Source organism: Rhamphochromis longiceps, linkage group LG9, assembly GCF_057381845.1.
Source record: "Rhamphochromis longiceps isolate RC_006_pf linkage group LG9, R_longiceps_female_GT1.1, whole genome shotgun sequence".
Taxonomy (NCBI): domain Eukaryota; kingdom Metazoa; phylum Chordata; class Actinopteri; order Cichliformes; family Cichlidae; genus Rhamphochromis; species Rhamphochromis longiceps.
Window position 1 is genome coordinate 31,602,142 of NC_140565.1, and position 23,171 is coordinate 31,625,312.

Genomic DNA, 23,171 nt, shown 5'->3' on the forward strand with positions numbered 1-23,171 from the left:
TCTTCCTATTGAAAAAACAAAAGTTGTATCCAAGATGGCCGACTTCTAAATGTCCACCATGGTCACCACCCATCTTGAGGAGTTTGCCCCCTCACATATACTAATGTTCCACAAACAGGACTTTAATATCACCAACCATTCCCATTTTATTACGGTGTATCCATATAAATGGCCCACCCTGTAGTTTGGCTTGTTTGATCAGGTGAGGATACAGAGAGCCAGGCTGTCGTTTACCTTGAATCTGAACCAACTAAACATCAACAGAATGATACCGATATCTGTTAAGCTGCACCTTATTCTTGGAACTTGTGAACTAGTGCAGAGCTGCGAGTGTAACCCAGTTTTATTTTTGTATCAGTATCACTATTTTAAAAAGATACGAGAATATGATCACTTAGTGTGTGTTTGTGTGTCACTGCGTAGAAAACAAGTAGGATTACATTGCAAATTTCTTGCAAACTGCTTACCCAAATGCCCTGAACTCAACAGTTATTCAACCGTAACGTTTAACCGTCACAATTAAGCACCACTCCCTGAAACCTGAAGTACTTCTAGTCTAAGTTGAGAAGCCTAAAGCAGGCCTTTGGAGGGGTGTGAAATAATAAAGATAAAGATGAATATCAAGAATAAAATAAAAGATGAACATAAAGATAAGGACTCCTTTATTGTTGTTGCACTTGGGCATTGTTCAGTGAAAGTGGAGCAAAACTTACGTTTCAGCAGAACATGCAATCATATACATGCTTGCACTAATCACTCATTCCCCAGAATGAAATAGCAAATATAAAATTAAGAATACACTTATAATACAGTTCTGTTAAAAAGGATATTGCAGCAGCCATGCAGTGGGAATAATATTGACTATTGTACCATGTTTTGCTAGTGTTTAACTAGTTAAGCATCCACGCCCCCAGAACAGGGGGCAAAAGGGAGGCGATCGCGTCTAATCGGTTATAACACGGGGTCAAAAATATAAGTCCCAACATGTGTAGTAGCCACAGAAACCTCTGAATCTCTGTTAAAATCTCACATAAACCATTTCTACACCCACCAAACAAAACAAAGACACCAAAAAGACACCAAAGAACAGTTACATGATTTCCTGGAGTTAAATATGAACCAAAGCACATTTTCAAAGGTGTTATTTGCCATAAAATATTTTTAAGGGAATCAGGCAAGGGAAATAAAAAATCTAGTTTTTCTGTGTTTGAGTCACAGTGACTTTGACATAATAACATTGGCAGTACTATTTACACCTCTGATGAAAGCTCACAAGTGTTAGCTTTATTTTGGTACCGAGACTGTTTACACAGAGTTTGTAATTGCAGAGAAATACTCCTTTTATTTTGGGCATTTTATTTTTGAGGGGGAAGCTCAGAAAACCCCTGGAGCCTAGCAGGTTAAATAATGATGGTCAACCAGAGGAGTACGGTCTATGAACCTTTTATATATAAATATATATATACTTTTAAAAATATATATATATATATGTATACTTTTATATATAATTTTTCTTTATATTTTGTCTGAACAGGAACTAAAAAAAAACCGAGTGGGATATTCTGTCTGAAAACAGATTTGATTTGACATGGTTGTTGTTGTTTTGGCAACACCTGCGTCATACTTGAAGAAATAATGTGTCATGTCCTGAGCAGCTTAATAATGAAAGGACAACCACATCATTAGTATTACAGATTTCTTCCATATGTTTCTCTTCAGAGGTCTTTAAGGACCAAGAGTTGGTTGGTTTAGATCCAGAAATGAAAAAGTGCTGAACTTAATGCAAGATTTCCAGCCTGTTTCGTGTAAAATAACACATTTTTCTCACGGCTACTAGCACAGTTCTTTTGTGCTAGTAGCCTTGTGCTATTCTTTTGTGCTTATTTATTTTTATGTCATGGCTTTATTGAGGCAGGTGTGTCTCCCAACTTGTCCTTTCTTTAAGAAAGAAGATTACTATAGTGACAGTTTATGTTTTTCTCAAGGCCCAACCAAGTTGTTTCTTATGCCTAAACCTAAACAGCAATTGAAAACTAAATTAAAAGTGAGTGAAGATTAAACCCTGGGATAAAAGAGACACCGAGCGCAAAATACACCCACACCTCACTCTCCTTGCAAACGTACAACTTATGTCACCACCAATTATCAATGGGGAGCAGCTGAAAGAAGAACTCTTGGTGGTCAATATTGTATAAAAGCACAGATGCCAAAAGAAAGTGTTTCTGTAGTGCAATCAGACAAAACAGAGTTATGTGACACCGCAGGATGAGAACATACTGAAATATTCCATGTTTCTGGGGTTGTTGTAATCTGCTGAGCGCATGTTGAGTTTTTGTGTGAAGGGGTGAACATGTTGTCTTGATAAGTCATTAAAGACTGTAGTAATGCTGTCTGAAGGTGGTCTGTAGTGTACATTGTTATATAGCATGTAAGTTCAGGCCGTGTTCCATAAGCAGGACCCAGCTTTAGCTATTCAGTTCCATAAACTAAGATAGACAAGGAAAAATTCAAGCTGTATCTCAACTTGAGTTACTTCAGTTGCAGAGGATTCCTAGTCTGGTGACATATAATTAACATGTTGACTCATTCCCAAACATTTCAATGAAAATCACCATGTTCTCATCTTCACTCTTCTTCTCCAGATGTGAATGTGATGTGCGTTTTTTCGGAGGATTGTCTGCTCCCCTGCAGCTTCCAGCCCGGCAGCAACGAGACCATTGAATGGTTCAGGCAAGACGTGGTGGTCTACAAGTATTTCAATCATCAGGAGTATTTCAATCATGATCATCTCAGCGGACGGGCCCACATTTTTCAACCTCTGCTGTCTCGCGGCAATGCCACCCTGATGCTCAGGCGCAGCGTTCTCAAGGACAGGGGCATGTACAGGTGTCACGTAAACAGCTCAGCGGGTGAACACAACGCAAAAGTCATCTTGAAGATAGAAGGTGAGTTTCGATTCGATGTCACAACTAGATATTTAATGATTCCAGATGCAGCCTTGTGCAAAAGAATCACTGCTTATGTTTTTCGAGTTTGCTTTAAAGCAGTGAGACTTTTAGTGGTCTTGAGCAATAGTTCCCCAGGCTGCACATCAGCTGCTTTGTCATTTGTTTTCAGTACGTTGTACCTGACTGTTTTCGGAGCAATGTTTTGGTTTTTCTTTCTGTTTTAAAGCAGTTTGACAGGAATGAAAGCACCTTGAGGCAACTGTTGTTATGATTTGTTTGTTTAAGGAGCCTGGAGAACTATCCCTGAAGACTACTTAAAGAAATTATAAGAAACCTTGCCCAAGACAGTTCCGGTGGTGTTTGCTAATACCAAATATTGACTTTCAGACTTCTAAGAATTGTAAAATAAATGTTTTTATTATAGACTGTCTTTCAAAGTCAAGGTCAAAGTCAGCTTTATTGTCAAAAACCATTTGTACAGATCATAAACAGGAATTTGAAATTACTGTGCTCTCACAGCTCTCAGTGCTACACTTTCCATTTATCTTTGCAGCTATTACAATGAATCAATGCATTAATAATGCTAATAAAATAACAAGCAAAATAACCACAGATTCAGCAGGTCCATGTCATAGAACATATTACTCAAATTCTTCAACAGCTTCACTGAAATATCACATGAATTTTAATATTCTGCTTCTCACTTTCAAGTCTGTCCACAATCCCACACCTCCCTACCTCTCTGTTCTTCAGCACAGTGCTTCCTGAACTCTGAGCTCTTTTATCTCATTATGACATCTGCTCATCTGAGCCACCCCACATTCGCAACCTATCACATTCTCCCTACATTTAAAACCAGTCTTTTTACGTTTGCCTATTCTCTTTTATTATATTTTATCATGGACTGATATTCTCCCTGTGTTTGTGTATTGTGGTCACAAAGGTGCAACGTTGGCTATATAGGAATGATATCAGCTAAAGCAGTTTCTTAGGGAGTATTTACCATGTTGTGTTTTTATGTCCTCCCGTGTGTGTGTGTGTGTGTGTGTGTGTGTGTGTGTGTGTGTGTGTGTGTGTGTGTGTGTGTGTGTGTGTGTGTGTGTGTGTGTAGCCCCAATCCGAGGCCTGTTCCTGGAGCAGTCTAGGATGAGTGGCTATGAGGAGATGAAGTGCACCGTTAACAATGTCTTCCCAGCTCCTCGAGTAACCTGGGAGACTGAACCCCCAACATTTGAATCCCTCAGACCAGTCACGCGCATAATACCTAACAAGATGGGTCTGTACAGTGTGGACAGCCGTCTCAAGAAGCTGAAAGGACTGCCGGACATCATCTACATTTGCAAAGTCACCAGACTCTACAGTGGACAGACCTGGACTGCTTCGATAAGACAGCGAGGTGATTCATTCTTCATAGTTGTAAGAGTTGAATGATGCCACCGTGTGTTAAAATATATTCCACTACTCCACCTCTCTGTCATGATGGGTGCAGTTTCCATTGTGGACGGAGGAAAACATGCCGCAGTCAGACCTTTCACTTATTTCTTCAGTTCATGTAATTTTGTTTTGTGTTTTGTTGATTTAAGTTAAAAAATTCCAGATTTCCTACGGTGATTTATGACATGCACTCAGGCTTTTTGAAGACTTTGCATGGGGAGTGTTATGACAGCATCTAGTGGAAGGATTTCATATTGCACTCGGTTGCTAAACTGTAAACCTGCAGACTTTACGAGAGGGACAATTTGATAAAGCTGAAATCATTTTATAGAGGAACATATTTTCTTTCTTTCAACATTTCCATTTATGATAGTAATAGACTCATTAGAAGCAAAAATTGTAGGGTGTATGCTCAGGACAAATCACCAAATATGTTTAAAGGTCCAAACAACAAATTGAATTCTTTGGATTAAAACATTTCACACAATACCAACTTGTAGTCCATTGCCCACTGACAACTGCATAATAGAAGTAAAACATCTTCATTCATAAAACATTAAAACATTAAATACACAATAAAATACAGTACAAATACATAAATGGCAAGAAAAACCAACAGACTTCATTCCATTAGGTCTGCAAGGTGATTCAGCCTTCTACTACACCAGTCAGTCTGTAGAAATTGCACAAGGACTTTACTCCTTGCCAATGCACACCTCATCTACTTGAAATATTTACAAATACATGTTAACCTTCGAGCTACATAAAAGCACATTTTATAATATTTTACCTAAAAGGATTGTCCAAAAGTTCAAAAGTGGCCCTCTTCCAAGGCCTCACTGAGAACAACAAAAGAACTGTAGTCTTTGACCCCTTCACTTAATATATACTACATACTGGGCCTACCCACCTGCTTCAAACCTTCTGTTTTTAAGTGGCAGCCAATCATAAAAAGGCTGGGTTAAAGGGGAGGAGCTAAAACAACATGGATGAACTGAGGGGTTTACACCAAGACTCAGTATGAGATATTTTTTTTTAAACAAAGGAGAACATTTTAAAGTAGAATTACGTACCCCAGTACTCCAATAGACTCCAACAGAGTAAAAAAGTGTACAAAGCAACAGCAAAATACTTTATTTTTTTTAGATGCAACGTGTACCTTATTTTGGCAGTAATCCTATTTGTGTCTCTCCTGTAGAAATAAGAGAATCTCCAGGGACAGACCTGACAGTTCCCTGCGCCGTCCCCAGTTACATGAACAAACCCTCCCTCAAGTGGACTTTCTCTAATGGCGAGGACCTTTCAACCATCTTAACCTATGACAGCCGGTCAGAAAACATCATCTCCTCACCGCCCTGGAAGAGCCACGCGGAGCTGGACCCCTTCAAGGTCTCATTTGGAGATAGCTCAATAAGACTGATGGACCCCAAGGAGTCGGAGCACACGGGCAGATACACGTGTGTGTTATCCATGCCGTACGGCACGCACACTGAACGTAGTGACATCATCATCGGCAGTCCTGTTGGTAAGGTTACAGACACAGGAAATGATTTCAAAAATGATTTCAACAATCTAACATCAATCAAACAATCAACAATCTAACATCCAGCACTGGGATATGTCGAAGGTTAAGCAATGTGCTTTTTAAATTAATAATAATTTTTAATTGTCTTTTATAAATGATCTTATCTGTGCATCCACACGCTACATTATTTGGCTTTAAAAACAGATAAATGTAATATGTAATGTTGTTTTCTTTCTCTAAAAACAGCTGATTACTGTATTTTTAAAAAGAAGCCCCATTATGACCATTTCCAGCTCCATAGTTTAAAATCTTAGACTCTACTACAGAGGCTTTGCTGATTTTATGATTTTAAGGCCCTCTGTTCAAATTAAGTCAAGCGACAAGCCTTTAACGCGTCCCCTTTCAGACCAATTTACTTTTGATTGGCTGCCCCTCACAAAAAATGAATATTATAACAGGTGGGCGGGGTTTTCTGTGATCACAGCCAGAGCTGTGTGACTGAGACAACCACATGAGCAGCAACCAGTAGTGTAGGTTACAGAGCCACAACTGCCTGCATTAAGAGCAAACTTCAGCCTGAGCTTTTGATTCACAGAGATGACTTGAACATATTCTCACCTCATTATTTTAAACCCTTGGCCGTGTTTAATTAGGTAAAAAACAAACTGAGTATAACAAATACCCCTTAAGGCTGAGTGTTTTGTATAATGATCTGTATTGTTGAAATTAACCTGTTTCTGTTACTTTTTTTATTTTTGTTGCATTGTGCAGATAAGAACACTACAAAAGGCAGTCCATCATATTTGTGGATTCTGGGCCTGGTGGTTGGACTACTGCTTTTGTCTCTGGGAGGGATTCTGGTCTACCGGAAGCTAAAAGGTAAAGATGGACTCCAGTTGAAAGAAAAGCTGTGAAACAACAACTTTACTGCACTCAGAACTTGAAACATTTTAGCGCTAACTGATTCTCATACTGATGTTTTAAGTGGAAGTTAGTTTGAAGAAATGGTGGCCTTTACATAAGACTTAAAAGAAACACAAATAAATATACATAAATAGATTAAAACAAGCTGGACTGTTTTTTTAACCTCCAATTAAAATGAATCTCTGAGTTTTTATTGCAAATATTTAACTTTTTAATCTTAAAGAATTCAAGTTTGTCTCAGAAATTTACCGCGTCAGCTAATCAAACCACAACACACTTATTATATTGACCAATTTAAGACATCTGGGTAAGAAATCTGGGCCCAGCCGTTGGAGCCAAATGAGTTTTTGCTTTTTTGGAGTAAAAGGGTTGGTTAACATGCACACACTGTATCGGTGCACAGTTGTGGGGCATAGGTGTGTGTTAGATGATAAATGTGGTTGTACTCACCTGATGTTGAGTAGGGCGAGCATGAGGGAAAACTTTCCGCTGACCGCAGCTTGACCGCATTTTGACTGCAACTTGATGTATAGTTTAAAGCACTAATCAATATCATACTCAGATGTTGTAGTTTGTTATTGTAATTGGTGCAATTTTTTGTGCGTTGCACGTCATCTGTATCCTCGTGTTTAGTTGGAGGAGCTGCAACAGCCAATTTCTATTTGGGTAACTGTCAATTTTGCTTTTAGGAAAGCTCCTAACCGAGTGGATTATCTAAATTACAGCAATAATAGGAGATAGTTGAATCATTTAAATACAAAGAAAAGTGAGGTTCATTGAACTGTTGCTTAATTCTTTGTGACGTAGAGTTAGCAAAGTGCTGGAGGTCATTATTGCCATGATAGCTTTGGACAGTGGCAGCAGGTTTGTCAGCTGCGAGCTCTTTCATGGTGTTAATGCCAAATCCTGACCCTCCCATCTAAATGTTGCAGCTTAAATGGAGACTCCTCAAACCGGGCAATGTTTTTCCTTTGTTCTGTCATTCAGTGTTGGAGATCCTGTGTGAACAGATGCTCTTCTGCATAGCTTGGTTGTAATGAGTGCTTATTTGCTCTGACCTCTGGCATCAGCAAAGCATTTTCACTAGAGAAATGTGCCTCACTGGATATTTTCTCTTGATGGAGCTGGATGTGTAGATCAAATGTTTCTGAAATATTCAGACCAACCCATCTGTCACCAAAAACTGGGTCACGTTCAAAGTCACTTAAATCACTTTCTTTTCTCATTTTGATGCTCAGCTGGAAGGGGCAGCTGTTCAGGTGTAACTAAAAACTGACCAGTGAGTGGATTTTCAGCCTTTGGAATTAGCAGCAACTATTACGTATTTATGTCTACTGCAGTAGTAAAATGAAATTTGAATATTTTATTCCATCTTTTGAACTTTTTGAATTCACCACTGCAGATATCTGGTGTCATTTTAAGTAGTTTTGTGTGAGTGCTTTGTGTTCTTTGTGCATCACAGTTCTTTTAACCCAGTTCTTTTGTTTGTTTCTCTGTTTTAACACTAGTTCAGATCTTTTCTTGATCTTCATTGTGGTCAAGCTTAAGTAAAGCAGGCAAAGAGAAAGGAAGTGCTGTTTTGGAATATTTGACTATTACCTGTCTGTGACAAGGTCAGAAGCAGACATTGTCAGTAGTAATATACCTATAGCTTTTTTGCCCCCTCAAGAATCTAAATATTTGTGTCACAATGATTTCTATAAAAGCATTGTGACACAAATATTTAGATTCTTGATTCACAATGTGTCTGAACTCAAAATCTTTAGAGTTTCATATTTATAAAGTATCGCAAAGAATACATTTATACCATTGTATGAGCTACACTTCTTGTAAAAAATAAACTGATTGGAAATGCGTTTGAGAAAAGCTCCTGCTGTGACCTTCCTTCTGTGAGGGCACACACACACACACACACACACACACACACACACACACACACACACACACACACACACACACACACACACACACACACAGAGAGAGAGGGGGGGGGATCATTAATAAAGGATTGGAGTCGGTTTTGGATTTTCACTTGTTGTTGGCTTTAATATGAACAGTCACATAAAATTCATTCCAATTTTTAGCCTTCGCTTCAATTAAGATGTTTCTTTAAATCTACAACAGCTTTCCTTTCAAAGAGTTTACTGACATAGTAAAGAAGTAGCTAGGGAACTTAGTAAGTATGAGCAACATTAGCTTAGGGACAGTTTCCACAATAAAGAGGATTTCATCATCTGCAGTTCGTCAAAAAGTGCCATATTGAAAAACAATTCAGCAGACCCTCAGAGTGCGGATACAAACTACTGAACAATGGGTCCGACTGCTGCAGCACCTGTTTGTGAATGGTTAACACTTAAGGAATTTCCATTGTTTGAGGGGCTGTGTGGTGATGCAGCAGCATCTACAGTAGCAGCATCTACAGTAGCAGCAGCAGCATCTACAGTAGCAGCAGCAGCAACAGATGCAGTAGCGTCAGCACCACCCCGATAAGCATGTGTGCTAGGTGCACACACCCTTTCAGGCGTGACAAAAGCCCCAGTAATAAGACAATCGACGGTAGCTTGAGTAACAACAACTACAGGCAAATCTGGATGTGTTTCGGTTGGTTGATCAACAGCATCATCAGCAACGGGTTCAGAATGAGTTGGACAAGCGCGCTCATTAGACACAGCACTGCGTGCTGCAGCGAGACTGCTAAGTGTTGCATGCAAAACTTGATAGTTGCTTACTAATTGTGCAACCGCCTGGTTAAAAGCGTCAAAGTCAAACCATTTAGCTCGAGTGGAGGTACCATCATTGTGTTTGAATAATAAGTTAGATCCCCTGCTATTTCTTGCAAGTTCCCCGGTGTTGCTTCTTGATGTTGGTTGACTTTAGCTGCTATTTCTTGCTTGATCGCTGTGGATATATATATATATATATATATATACACGTATGTATAGATGGTGTATCATTTCAAAAACAGGATGTGTTTGGCTCTTTTGATTTATTTATGCCTATACTCACACTTTGTTCTGCGTTATTCCGGATGGCCCCGATTCTTGACACGCTGTGTACTCTGTCTCAGGCCTGGCGTATTAGAACATTTGTAAATATTTAAAACCTTTTTTTTCCTTTAAATTGAGCGTCATGTATAGAGACTTGTATACATACCTAGCGTATGGCTTGGTCTTATTGCACCGGCTTCTGTAGGTTTTTCTGGACAACTTATTGAACCTGTGACTGGGGGATAAGCCCAGTTAATACAAGGTTTAAACAAACACGCATATATTTAAAACATGTGTAACACTGTATTTACCTTGTGTTTTTTAGAGGTGTAGTTTGCCCAATATAGCTTTGTGATCCTGTAGAAAGAAAGAGAAATATACATTTTAAATGTTACTATGTGAGAAGCAGGTAATATTGCTTCTAAAACAATGAGACTGTTTTGTGTGAGCTGATGACTGTTTTTAAAAAAAGAAGAAGAAACACAAACCTTGTGTAAGTGTAAGTATGGTGTCCCGTTGTGCCGATCTCCTAAAAATCAGGCTTTTGTTTAGAAAAAGAAAACAGTTTGAATATTTTATGATATACTGGGGTATACATTTAAGAATCCATTAATAGTCTTGTTTTACTTACCATATAGGTTGTCCATGTTAAAAAGAACGCTGTTAGGTTTGCTGATGAACGAAGTGTTATGCTCTCAAGGGTCAATGTGAAATAGTGAGGAAAAATACAGGGTGTCTGCTTAGGGTGTTTTATATGGGTGGGGCTAGTTTCAGTTGACCTCTGAGATGTAGAGATAAAAGAGTAGGCTGTAAAGAAGAAAGGTGGAAAGCCTTTGGAGACTCTGTTGGACATGGTTTCAGTTGACCTCTGAGATGGTAAGATAATGGAGCTACAGTTGGGATGTGTTCTGGGATGCTCTTGATAAAGGGAGCCTCTTTTATTGTTTTATGACTTGTTTTGCTGACTGTTGGGGACCTAACTGTAATCAGAATCAGAATACTTTATTGATCCCTGGGGGAAATTATTTTTTGTTACAGTGCTCCATTATAAACCAACATAAACCAACATTAAATTAAATCATCTATGTATAAATAACAGCGCTCACTGACTGATGGGGGTCTAACTGCAACCCCCTCTGTCCAACTGTTACAGAGTGTGGCTAGGTGTGAATATGCGCTTTTAGAAGTATCACAGTTTATTTCTAAAAGAATACATGTTGTTTGTGGTATTCTGTTTAAAAACTATTAGCCTCTGTGTCTTTTCAGAGCGCTAAAGAAAAAAGTAGTTAAATCATCCATGTGTAATCAACAAGTCTTACTGTTGCAGGGTGTTTGTGACTAGTAGATAATTAGAGGTTTAGTTGCATTAAAGGCACGTTGGGGGTTGATACAGCGCTAGTGTGGCTAGGTGTGAATATGTGTTTTTTAGGAGTATCACAGTTTATTTCTAAAGGGATACATGTTGTTTGTGGTGCTCTGTTTGAGAACTATTTGCTCCTAAATAGCACTAAAGAAAAAGCAAAATGCTCCTAACTAGTTAAAATACCCTAAACTAGTTAAATGGGCTGTTGGGGGGTGGGGGGCAAAAAAGCCATAGATGTATTGTCCTTGTGTACAGAAATGTTGTAAGCCGAAGCCATTGCTGATTTATTTATTCAGTGTTGCTGATATTCTCTCTTCTGTCTGCAGGAAGAAACACCGAGGCCAGCAAAGATCCAGAAGAGGCCACTGAGCTGCGTTCAGCCAAAGGTTGGTACAAAGGTGACTTTTGTTGCCTAAACAAATGTCAGAACAGAACTGGAGTGTGTTTTTTCTTCTTCTTTTTTTAAAGGCCAAATTTGATCTATCCTCATGTCTAGAAAAAACAGGCTCTTCTATCTTAAACTAACAGCCTTATAAATATGCAGTATCTTGATAATTAGAGATGAACTTATTTGGGTAAACTGCTGTAGCCAGGTACACTGATTCAATTGTAGACCAAGTATCCATCCTCTTACCCTTCTCCTGTGTTTCTCCTGTTTCAGATGGAGACACAAAGTGAGAATCAGCGCTCCGGAGTGCCACAAAACAGCCCTGAGACCAGACTTTGACGAAATACTAACACAAGCAGCACTCACACTGTTACACACTGAAGAGGAACTAGGAGTTTCTTAGAGAGATTCACTTTATTTTTCTATTTTCTAAGACTACTGGATACTTTTGTTTGGCAAGTCTGTGTGCTTGCATGAACGGATACTTTCTTCTTCAGAAGCCAAAGTTGCATCCAGACAGCGAGGAACTCGATGTGTTCTTACAGAAATGTTTTTTTGTGGAGATGCCTAAAAATGTCTTCTTCTCAACTAAAAAATTCACAGAAAACTCTCTGAGTGATCGAGATGCCCACTTTCGCCTTAAAAACAGGCTCTGAACTATATTGAAGATCACGATCCTTCACCAAATGAGGCCCTGCTCTGGAGGATACTCAGGAATTATTGTTAATTATTATTTAACAACAGAAACAAACCAAGTGCCTGCTGTGTATAGCTTTGAGACCTGGTGTCATCTCACACACCAGTTATCTGGATGGTGTTTGCACATATATAGCTCCACATGCTTTAGCAGTGTAGTAATAGCAGCTAGCAAGTCAAAGCTATTTTTAAACTGACTGTCAGTAGTCCGTTCAAAATAGCTCCTGAACGTTCTGGCCACTTTCTGCTGGTATAAAAGTTTATTATGGAGAAAAAAAGATTAACGAGACATTTGTACCATTGTGTGATTTTTAGTGGAAGATTTTACACCCCAGCAGAGGTGAAAAGAAACATGTCCCACACTATCCTGCTGTCTTAACATCACTGAACTTTAAAGGACTCTTTACAAGATGAGTTATAAAAATGAATGTAAACATAATTCAATGATGTGACTGAAACGACACGCTCGTGTTTTAACGTGGAGAGATTAATGTTAATCTGTCTGTGATCGTCAGAGTCATGTTTCATGAATTATACTAGACCTCTTTCTAAATGTGTCATAATAAATTAATGTATTAAAAAAAGACTAATTACTGAACTCATTAAGTCTGCTATTGTTTTACTTTAGGTTGGAGGAGGAAAAATGTCAAGGAAAGCACTTTCCTGTTGAGGTTCTCCCTCCACTTTGAGTTTGAAGTTTTGTTTAATAGAGTGTGTTTATTATGGGCTCATTTAAATAAGATAATGCAGTGTATTCTTTAGGGTAAGTCTATCTTGTGCATTTAATGTATGACTGTGTAGTGTCCCTCCTCACTTTATGGCATCTTGCTCCAATAAGCCAAGCTGGAGTTCAGGCTTTAAAACAACACTTTACAAACTGACATCAACAACAACATGTATCCCTTTAGAAATAAACTGTGATACTTCTAAAAGTACATATTCACACTAGCGCTGTATCAACCCCAATGTGGCTTTAATGCAACTAGTCTTATAATTATCTACTAGTCTGCAACAGTTAGACTCGATGATTACACATAGATGATTTAACTACTTTAGGGGCATTTCACTTTTCTAAAAGTTTCACAGGCCAATAGTTTTAAATAGAGCACCGCAAACAACATGTATCCCTTTAGAAATAAACTGCGATACTTCTAAAAAACACATATTCACACCTAGTCACACTCTGTAACAGTTAGACAGAGGGGGTGCAGTTAGGCTCCCAACAGTCTGTAAAAAGGTATGAAGCAACAAAAGAGGCTCCCTTATCAAGAGCATCCCAGCCCAAAGGTGTTTCTTCACAAACAGTTAATTCCCACACTCTGTAACAGTTAGACAGAGGGGGTTGCAGTTAGGCTCCCAACAGTCTGCAAAAGAAGTCATGAAGCAACAAAAGAGGCTCCCTTTCAAGAGTATCCCAGCACCCATCCCAACTGTAGTTCCATACATTCCACATTTTTTAATTACAAACAAACAAACAGTTAATTCCATTAGACTGACATCTTATCTGCATAAAGTTTGATGATTTTGACATGAGGATGTTTTCACAGTTACAGTCATATTATTTGGAAAGTTGCTTTCAATATTTTACATCTCGTTACATACGAGGGAAATAATTATCTGATCCCCTGCTGAATTTGTCAGTTTGCTCACAAGTACATGAACAGTGTCTCGTTTTTATAATAGCTTCATTTAATAAAAATAGAATTAATATAAACCAAATGAAGAGAAACACATTATATAAATTAAATTGCATATCGTTAAATAAGTATTTGACCCCACAAGCAAAACATGACTTACTATTTTAGAGAAACCCCCATTGGCAAGCACAGCAGTAAGTCACTTCTTGAAGGTTTGCACAAATGTTAGGATGAATTTTATCTCACTCATCTTTCCAGAAACTCTGTAAATCCTTTAGTTTTCATGGCTTGGCAACTCAAAGCTTAAGTTTCATTACGATTTCTCCTTCAAGCAGGACAAGCTGCTGCCAAATTTTTGATTTTGGTTCCATCTGACCTCAGGACCTTCTCCCGAATCTTCTATGAATCATTTAGATATTGAATGGTAAACTTGAGCAGAGGAAATATTTCAGTCCAGTATGTGTTAAGGTCTTTTTGGATTTCTGAGCATTGACAAGCTCCTTCATTGTAGGGCTGATCCACCACCTTTATCATGATTGTCCTCAGCCCATGAGGCAAACTCTCGCATGGAGCTGGGGAGACTGATGAAGATTTCATATTTCTTCCCTTTTTGAATAATCGCATCAACAGTTGTGACGTTGTCGACAAGCGACTTGCTGACAGTCTTGGATCCCATTCCAGCCTCATGAAGGTTTGGAATCAGATACAAGATTTCAGTGTTGTGAAATAATTTCGAAATTGTCACTAACGATCTTTTGCAAGTTTTTTAATAAGCGTGTGCTTAAATATGTCACTTTACAAGAATTTGATATATATTTAAATAATTTTTTTCAATTATTTGGAGTACCGTCGGGAAACTCCCAGCATTTTGTTCAATTTGGACAATGTTTTTGTTTTTGTGGTACAAACTGAGACATCTGAATTAACACTGGTTTTATTTTAACTGGTTGATTTTCCTAACACAGTAAAAATCATGTTTGAACTCCCTTTCTCTTCACTGTCTAAATATGTATAAATTATGTGTGTGTTTATATGTTATGGTGAAAAGAAATAAATTTTTATCGGGTATGATTTGAACTGTGAGGATTCAGATCTGAAAACACTTCAAACAAAGACACATTAAATGACTTTGAAAAGAAAAGAAAATCATCAAAAGGACTTAAATCTTGCTATGTCAATCCCCGGACCTTGAAGAAAGTACACAGGTAAGGTTAAGGTCATGACCTTAACCTTACCTGTGTACTGTGTTATGTAAAAATTCATTTTTACAGCAAGGATTTTATTGGAGTAAATGTTTAACCTACTTTGGGGAGAAAAAGGAGGAAAGCCCCAAAAATGAAAAGGAAGCTCACCTCTTCTGCTTTGTGCTGGATACAGTAAATAATATTTTTGCAACAGGAATATTAATCATTATTAATGCTGCTTATTTCAAACAGTAACAGACCATGTCGGCAAAAAGTCCCACAGGACAACAAACAGAGGAGTTCACTAGAATCTATATGAGCCTGAGTGAAGCTGTGTGTGTGTGTGTGTGTGTGTGTGTGTGTGTGTGTGTGTGTGTGTGTGCCAGTTTGCATTGTCTGCATTGTAGGACAGATTTCCCACCTTGTGTCCCCCACACACCTGCCATTAATCACACATCGGGTGTTGATGACATGTTGACACAGTTCATGGTACCTGGCTCTTGACCTTGTTGCATTTACTTGTGTGCAAAAGTGATTGTTTCCTGCCTGTCTTTCTGACCAGCTTTGCTCAGATTTCCCAACACGGAGTGCTGACTCTTGTGTAGAATCGGGAGTGGATTGGATTCTTGTGATGGACCGAGTTGAAAAACAGGAGGAGCCCAGGAATTATTAGAAAAATATAGTTTCCATTTATTTAACCCCCAAAAATTATATTTACAAGACTAATAAATGTTGAGCTCTTAAAAGAGGTCAAAGAAACAAAACTGAACTCATGCAACAACTGCAACCTTAACAAACCAAATGACTGCCCAAACATACATAATTGACCTAAACATGAAATGACATACAAGGGTATATATAATGGCTGATCAGACCATTGTGACACATGAGGGGTAACAAACAAAACACAATCATAAATCACAAACGATGCAGTACAATCTAGTTTGTTAATAAACTAAACACTAAAGAAGAAAATCAAAAACCCCATTAAACCCTAAACTCAACTATTTAATTAAATACAAATACTTTGTTTTTAAAGTAAAGAAAACACACATTCCCCCCTTCAGCAGGAAGTGGTGGTGTGGTCCAATTATCTTCCTTTGTATTTAATGGTTTCAAACCCTGGCTACCATCTTTTGTCCGGCAACTCCCAGGGATGATGGCAGGTAAGAAATAAAAAGACAAAGGTTAGTCAGAAAGCAAAGAAATGAAGTAGTATGAATACATAAGTAAACTAAATGTGCGCGCTTACAAATAGAACAAATGTATCCAAACCAATCAATGAAGTTATTGGCAACTAAAATGTATTACTATGTTCAAAATGAAGAATGAAAATACAAAAGTTACCGACTTTAGAGTGTGGGCATGGGTTTGGCCATCACAATTCTGTTTGCATAATAAAACAATTGCATAGCAATATAACCTGAAAGTCTGGAAAATAAAATGCTTTTAAGAGATTACTTTGGAAGAGTATCTCCTTATCCATCAATTTTCAGTTATTTGTTCTTTTTACTGTTTCGAGGCTGATTTCTGTTTCACTTCTAATTGCAGGCAGTTTGCCTTTACAAAAAGAAAGCAAAAAAACTACATCATTACAAGCAGAGACTGTGACAGGCTATCATTACCATGTTGATTTGAAACCAGGTGTTATGGGTAGGCTGAAGCTCATTGATAATGCAATGAACCTACACTCTCTCCTGCTAATGAAGTGTTAGTCACCAGCTGGCAAGAAGATCTCTGGATCAGTTTACCCTGCCCTACATGGCTCCTGTTGGTCCACCACCCAGAGCAGGGTTCACTATCTTGTGTACTGACTGGAGCCCCTGACAGTTTGGTGCCCAGCTTGCAAAACAGGCTTATGGTAAACTGAGTGCCACTTCTGTGGTGGGGAAGGAACCTGAACTGGTATGCAAGGTTGAGCGATACTAATCAGATCATTAGATTAGGTCTTGGCTCAACACACATTGGACTGGAAGGGAACAGAGTCCAGCTCCAGGAGAGAGGCACCTGATACTGGGGCTAAAAACAACCAGGTCATTGATCAGTTTTATCAACAATTGCCTGTGCCTGTATGGTCTGAGCATGTGAGTAAAGAGAGAGGCTGAACTTTAAATCGACCACCGACTGGTAGTTAGCTGGATCGGGTGTCACAGGAAGACGCTGAACGGGCCTGGTGTGCCATATTTCATAGTGAGGATGCATGCATGGAGCTGTGGATGTCATGGTGGTATTCCCAGAACCAGATGATATACACAGGTTAAGGAAGCTCAATAGGGCTCCACCAACTCCACCAGCAGGCCAAGTGGAGTTGAGGATGAATTGCTACCACAAGTGGAGGAGTTTAAATATCTCAAGGTATTGTTCCCAAGTGGTAGGAGAGTAGAGTGCAGACAGATTGGTACTGCATCAGATTACCAGCAACATGGACAATGTGCTGATCTGTTATGGAGAACAGAGCTGAGCACAGAACTGAAGCTGTTGAATTGCCAGTCAAACTACATAAGTTACATTATCCTACAGTCTTAAGATCTGGTATCTCAAAAGACTGAGATAATATATATATTAGCAATGAAATGAGCATCTTCCAAAGGTGGCTCCCTTAGAGATAAGGTGAGGAGATTAGTGATTAAGGAGGGAAATGCAGTAGAGTTGCTACTCCTTCAGCGAGACTCAGTCGAGGTGATTCAGGGATCTATAGAATGCCTCCTGGACACCTCTTGGCTGATGTGCTTCCCACATGTTCTGATGGGAGGAGCCAGACTGAAGACACACTGAAAGGATTATCTCTCTCTGTCAGCTTGATTAGAATTGATGTCTCCCTAAATGAGCCAGAAGAGAAGACATCCTGGACTACTCTGCTCCCCATACCAGACCTGGACAAGGAAAAGAAATTCAAATACCATCAAACCACAATAAATATATAGATCGAGTCAAGTCTATTGCTGTACTAAGTGGTTTTGAATTATGGCTGTTTTCTTTCCACAAGGTTCACTCACAATGCAGGACGTCAAAAAAAAAAAAAAAGACAGACAACTTCAGCTTCTGAAGTCATTGCTGATTTATTTATTGTTTCAGACACACACCTCTCTCTCCCTCTCTCTCTTATGCAGTACGAAACAGTTCCTGAGCTGCATGCAGTCAAAGAAAATCTCATATATACTTACAAAACCAGACACTAGGTGGAGCCAGAGAATAGCTTCAAACACTAAGCTCTTTATTGTTGCCCAAAAACTGCATAACTGGTTACAACTCAAAAGTGACAGTGAAATGTTATTTATACTAACAGGGAGTGTGATATATTTCAAACAACTGCAATATTAGGCAACGTTGAATAATCAACCACCAAACAAGGTTACAGCAAGTTCAACAGCAGTATAATCTAATTGTCACATCACACATTGTTGTTTAATTGGCATTTTCAGTTTTAAGTCTTAAGAAATCCAATAGCTGCTTGAAATGGCCTAATTACTTACAGATTTAAACACTGCCCACCTTCTCATCCAGTTCTCCTTATGAAAGAAAATATGCCTATTTAGGTAACTCATGTGTGACCAAGTGAACCAATTAAATTGCAGACCAAGCTGCCTACTCTATAATATCTAATCCTCTTACCCAGAATGCATTTCTCTTGTTCCACATGGAGCTGCAGGTGACAGTAACCTGAATGAGAACAGCCGTCTGACTGGCAGCACCAACGGACAATCAGACCCTCAGACCAGCTACAAGCTAACCGGAGACCAGTCACTAATGAAATACTAACACAACAAACACACACACTGCTACACACTGAAGAGAACCTCTAAGAAAGAGTGGATAATAGTGGCAGTACAGCAGTCTGCATGCATCATCTCTCATAAACAGATATGTTGTAGCATCTTCCTGGGGAGCTGGTACATTTAGATCTCGCAGTTATATCTGCAGTTACTCAAAGTGTTCTTACAGAAACATTTGTTTGTAAAGATGCCCAAAAATGCCTTCTTCTCAATCCTAGAAACAAATAAACAAACAAAATCCACAGTAAATTATTTTTTAAGGAATTCAGAAACCTATTTTTTCTCTAGAAAAAGTCAGGTTCTGAAATATATTGAAACATCTGTGCGATTATTATATTATCTTATGCCACATTATACCTCTAATGAAAGATTGTGAAATCTTTATGTAGTTTTAGTTTGCATTATTCTCCTGACTTAGAAGAAGATGATAACTATTACATTTATTTGTATTGCATTATACTGCTGATTCATAAGAAATACTGTTCTCAGAGAATCATGGCCTTGTTTGTCTGATTAGGAAGGAACAGAACATACTGCACAGGAAGCCAAGGTCATAACTTAGGCTCACTGAGATAGAAAGAATCTGGATGTTTAGGTTTTGTGACTGTGGAAGGGGGGCTAAAGCTATAAGAATGTGAGAAACGGTCAGACACTTCGAGATTTGGCGGACACCCTCCTGTCCACATCTCCCATCCAGATGGTTAATGCTCAAAAGTGTTTCATGGAATAATGAGAATTGTATGGAATAAAGGGATTGATGATTGAGCATTTATACACAGAGTGTTGTTCTTCCTTCAGCCCAAAGATCAAAGAATTGGAAGATTTTAACACATCTTAGTCCTGTACCCAAATGAGGCCTAGCCCTGGGGGACAGTCAGGAATTATTGAGTCAAAGTTTGCAGGGCTGAACACTCCTCACAAAAACAAACTGACTGCTGTATACACCTCTTAAGCCTGGTCTCATCTTACGCATGTATTAATAGTAGCTTGCGACCTAGCCACGTTCCCCCTGGTAGACAACCTATCAGCAAGTAAAAAATAGCTCCTGGCCTGTCTCTTCACAGCTCTGGACACTTTCTCCTGGATATAAAAGTTAATGAGAAAGAAAATTAATTAAAGAGATACTGTATTAACTATTGTGTTTTGTAGTAGTAGTGTATACTCTAACAGATGGAAGAAATGTAACTGGGGCAATAGAGCAACTACGTTAAAACATGTTCCTTCATTCTCACAAGAGCTCTGTCAACTGAAATCAAACTAAGCAGTTTCATCTCAACTTAAGCCTGAAACAGTCCAACAAATTACTTAACCTTCATAATCAAGCCAACTAAAAATTAACTGAATTTGCAAATGCTGAAGTGACCAGGCCATTATTCTCAGACCAAGCCAGTGGTGAATACAGGGCTGGACCTAGGATTTTAAATGAGATTTTACATATAGCCCCCCCCCCAAAAAAACATCCAGCACAAACATTAAATCACTCACACTTCTCATAAATAAATGAAGATGAACACATGTAGAAGCCTGTGGTGCCTCAGTAAAGTTCGTTTGAGGAGGGAGTACATGAGTCTGAAATTTCAGACGATGTTTCCTCAGCAGTCGTCATGCCAGCTAAAGTAGAAAAAGTACTGTACCAGTACTTTAGTACGGTACAGTCAAAGATCACTCCTAAATTTCTTGCAAATGATTTTTTAAAATAGTTTTCTAAGGGACCAAGGTCATAATGGTCACAAGGACCAAAGACAGTGACCTCAGTTTTCTGTTCATTTAAATTGAGAAAGTTTAAAGCCATCCATGTCTTAACATCTTTTAAAACCAGACTGTACAACTTTTGACCCAAAAAAAAAGCAATTTCGAGATTGGTCTGTAATTTGATAAAACTGTTGAGACCATAGTCTGCTTTTTAAGAATAGGTTTCACCACAGTATGTTTGGAGTCAGATGGAGCGGACCCAGACTGAAGACTGGGTCTGCTCCATCTCTGAGCTTTATTGAGGAGAATGGAAAAAAACTACAGAATGTTTCTCCACTAAATTACGATCTTATTAAGAGTTACCAGCACAATAAAACAGGGAATGCTTTCTGAATTGGCTTCCTTGTCAGTGCCAGACTAATGTATGAGTGTGTAATGGCCCTTGCCAGTTGTGACATCTCATGTTAAATATGTCACAAACACTCATCTACCTTTCTGTATAAAGTTGAACTTTTAAAAGGGTAAGAGTATCACAGATAGTGACACAATAGCAAAGAGTTAACCTTTGATACTTTGCTGCCAGAGATTTTAGGGATTTTATCATGAATGTTCAGTCTGAGTCAGAGATATCAGGAAGGACACGCCTGGTATTTCATTCTGTCTGTGGTTCCTTAAAGCTGCAGTGCTTTAATCAATCATTACACATTTATCAGATATACCAGTGGCAGACCTAACAAATTTTACATGGGAGCAAAGGAGGGCCAGAGGCGTAGGTGTGCTGTCTGTACTGCAAATCCTTTCACCTTCACAACACTCTTCACTTATTATTCCTTCAAGATATCCCCTACTCCATTTCTCTTCCTATCACCACCATGGTAGACCTACTTGAATCTGCTGCCAATGCTCCTGGTCATGCTTCCTTCTACCTGGTCACCCTCCCACAAAATAAATATCTTCCTTCTTTCCATCATGTCAGTATAATATGAGCCCCTGTTATTATTTTATTTTATTTTTATTTATTTTATTTTTTATGCAAGTGTTCACCTTTGGAACTAAGACATTCAAAAGGTTGTTGTTCCTCCTCTTCTGTGGAACCAGCTTGGATTGGGGAGACAGACTCTATCTCACTTTTAAGATTAGGCTTAAAACCTTTGCTAAAGCATATAGTTAGGGCTGGATCAGGTGACCCTGAATCCTCCCTTAGTTATGCTACAATAGGTGCAGGCTGCCGGGGATTCCAATGATGCATTGATTATTTCTTCTTTAGTCACCTTTCTTACTCACTATGTGTCAATACACCTCTCTGCACTGAATCATACTTGTTAGTAACCTCTGTCTCTCTTCCACAGCATGTCTTTTATCCTGTCTTCCTCCCCCAGTCCAACCAGTCGCAGCAGATGGCCCCGCCCCTCCCTGAGCCTGGTTCTGCCTGCAGTTTCTTCCTGTTAAAAGGGAGTTTTTCCTTCCCACTGTCGCCAAAGTGCTTGCCCATAGGGGGTCATATGATTGTTGGGTTTTTCTCTGTATCCATTTTTGTACGATCTACTGTACCTCACCCTATCATCTGGCAACGCTCAGTTTCCTCAGGTGAAAATCATGTTTCTCAGCCCAAACTTGTTTCTCAAGTTTGGGCTGGAAAATTGTTTTTTTTCTCAAGTCCATTCTCTTTTCTGGCATGCAGCTGAAAGGCATATTGTCTCTTTTTCACTTGAACTGAACCCTAGACCAGTGAATGTTTTACAACAAAGCTTTGTAACTTTTAATCCTTTAGCCTATATTATGCAACTTGACCTTTATACTCCCGTACAACGTAATACATCCCCACAAACACTCACATCAGAGCTGAGATCCTAAACCTCTAAAACCCTTTCTGAACCTCTAATAATTTCTAATAATATCAGAACTTATCTGAGATCATAGAGGATAACAAATCCACGATGTATTTGTGAGAGGACCAAAATACAGAGGATGAAAAAAAATCCCTCAAATTACAAATTAATTGAAAAAATTGCAAGTTCAGATTCACAATTGTGTTTATAACCAGGTTTTTCAACAAACTGGTATATTTTATCTGAATGTCAGGAGTTAGACCGCACTCGAAGCACAGCCGATCTAGTCATATGCCTATAAATACTTGCACCTGTTCTTGTTTCCATGCTTCGCCATCTTTGCCCTTTTTCAGACAGCAGCTTTTAGGTTTACAGCACGACAAGAATTGAATATTGTGAACTTTGGTCACTGAAGTTTCACTGATAAGATGAAGTCTTGCCTCATAGTACTGCACTGCCTCTAAATAGCCCAGCCTCTAAAGTGAGTATCACATGACAGCTGTTTTTCTTTCAGTTGTTTTTCAGGCTGAAGAGGTGAACAGAACCTTAAGATAATGATTGTGGTCAAGTTTCGAGTGGTTGTGGTGGTCTTTTTTCTAAGCTTCTTCTGGACTTTTGCCAATTGTGGTAAGTGACACTATATTTATGCTTTGTCTGACCTTGTTCTGCTCGAAACACCGATGACCACTAACCTCAATAACATGTACTGTCTGTTATGTACCAAAGCTTTCAGTTATTAGTGTAATGCCTCATCAAAGTGGATGTGACCTCATATATATATGTGTGTGTGT

General features: G+C 38.8%; 1 long non-coding RNA gene across 5 annotated transcripts; it reads right to left on the bottom strand.

Moving 5' to 3' along the window:
• Positions 1 to 5,761: 5,761 nt before the first annotated feature.
• LOC146662582 (uncharacterized) lies at positions 5,762 to 14,077 on the bottom strand. Of its 5 annotated transcripts, XR_014913402.1 has the most exons (7): positions 10,450 to 11,473; positions 10,307 to 10,359; positions 10,130 to 10,175; positions 9,985 to 10,053; positions 9,838 to 9,900; positions 7,282 to 8,718; positions 5,887 to 5,901 (listed from the first exon to the last, which is right to left on the bottom strand). It is a non-coding gene; the product is annotated as an uncharacterized LOC146662582 (long non-coding RNA). The 5 variants fall into 5 exon arrangements; XR_014913401.1 differs by lacking the exon at positions 7,282 to 8,718 and having other exon boundaries at positions 5,762 to 5,901; positions 10,450 to 11,407; XR_014913400.1 differs by lacking the exons at positions 5,887 to 5,901; positions 7,282 to 8,718 and adding an exon at positions 9,338 to 9,729 and having other exon boundaries at positions 10,450 to 11,401.
• Positions 14,078 to 23,171: the final 9,094 nt, after the last annotated feature.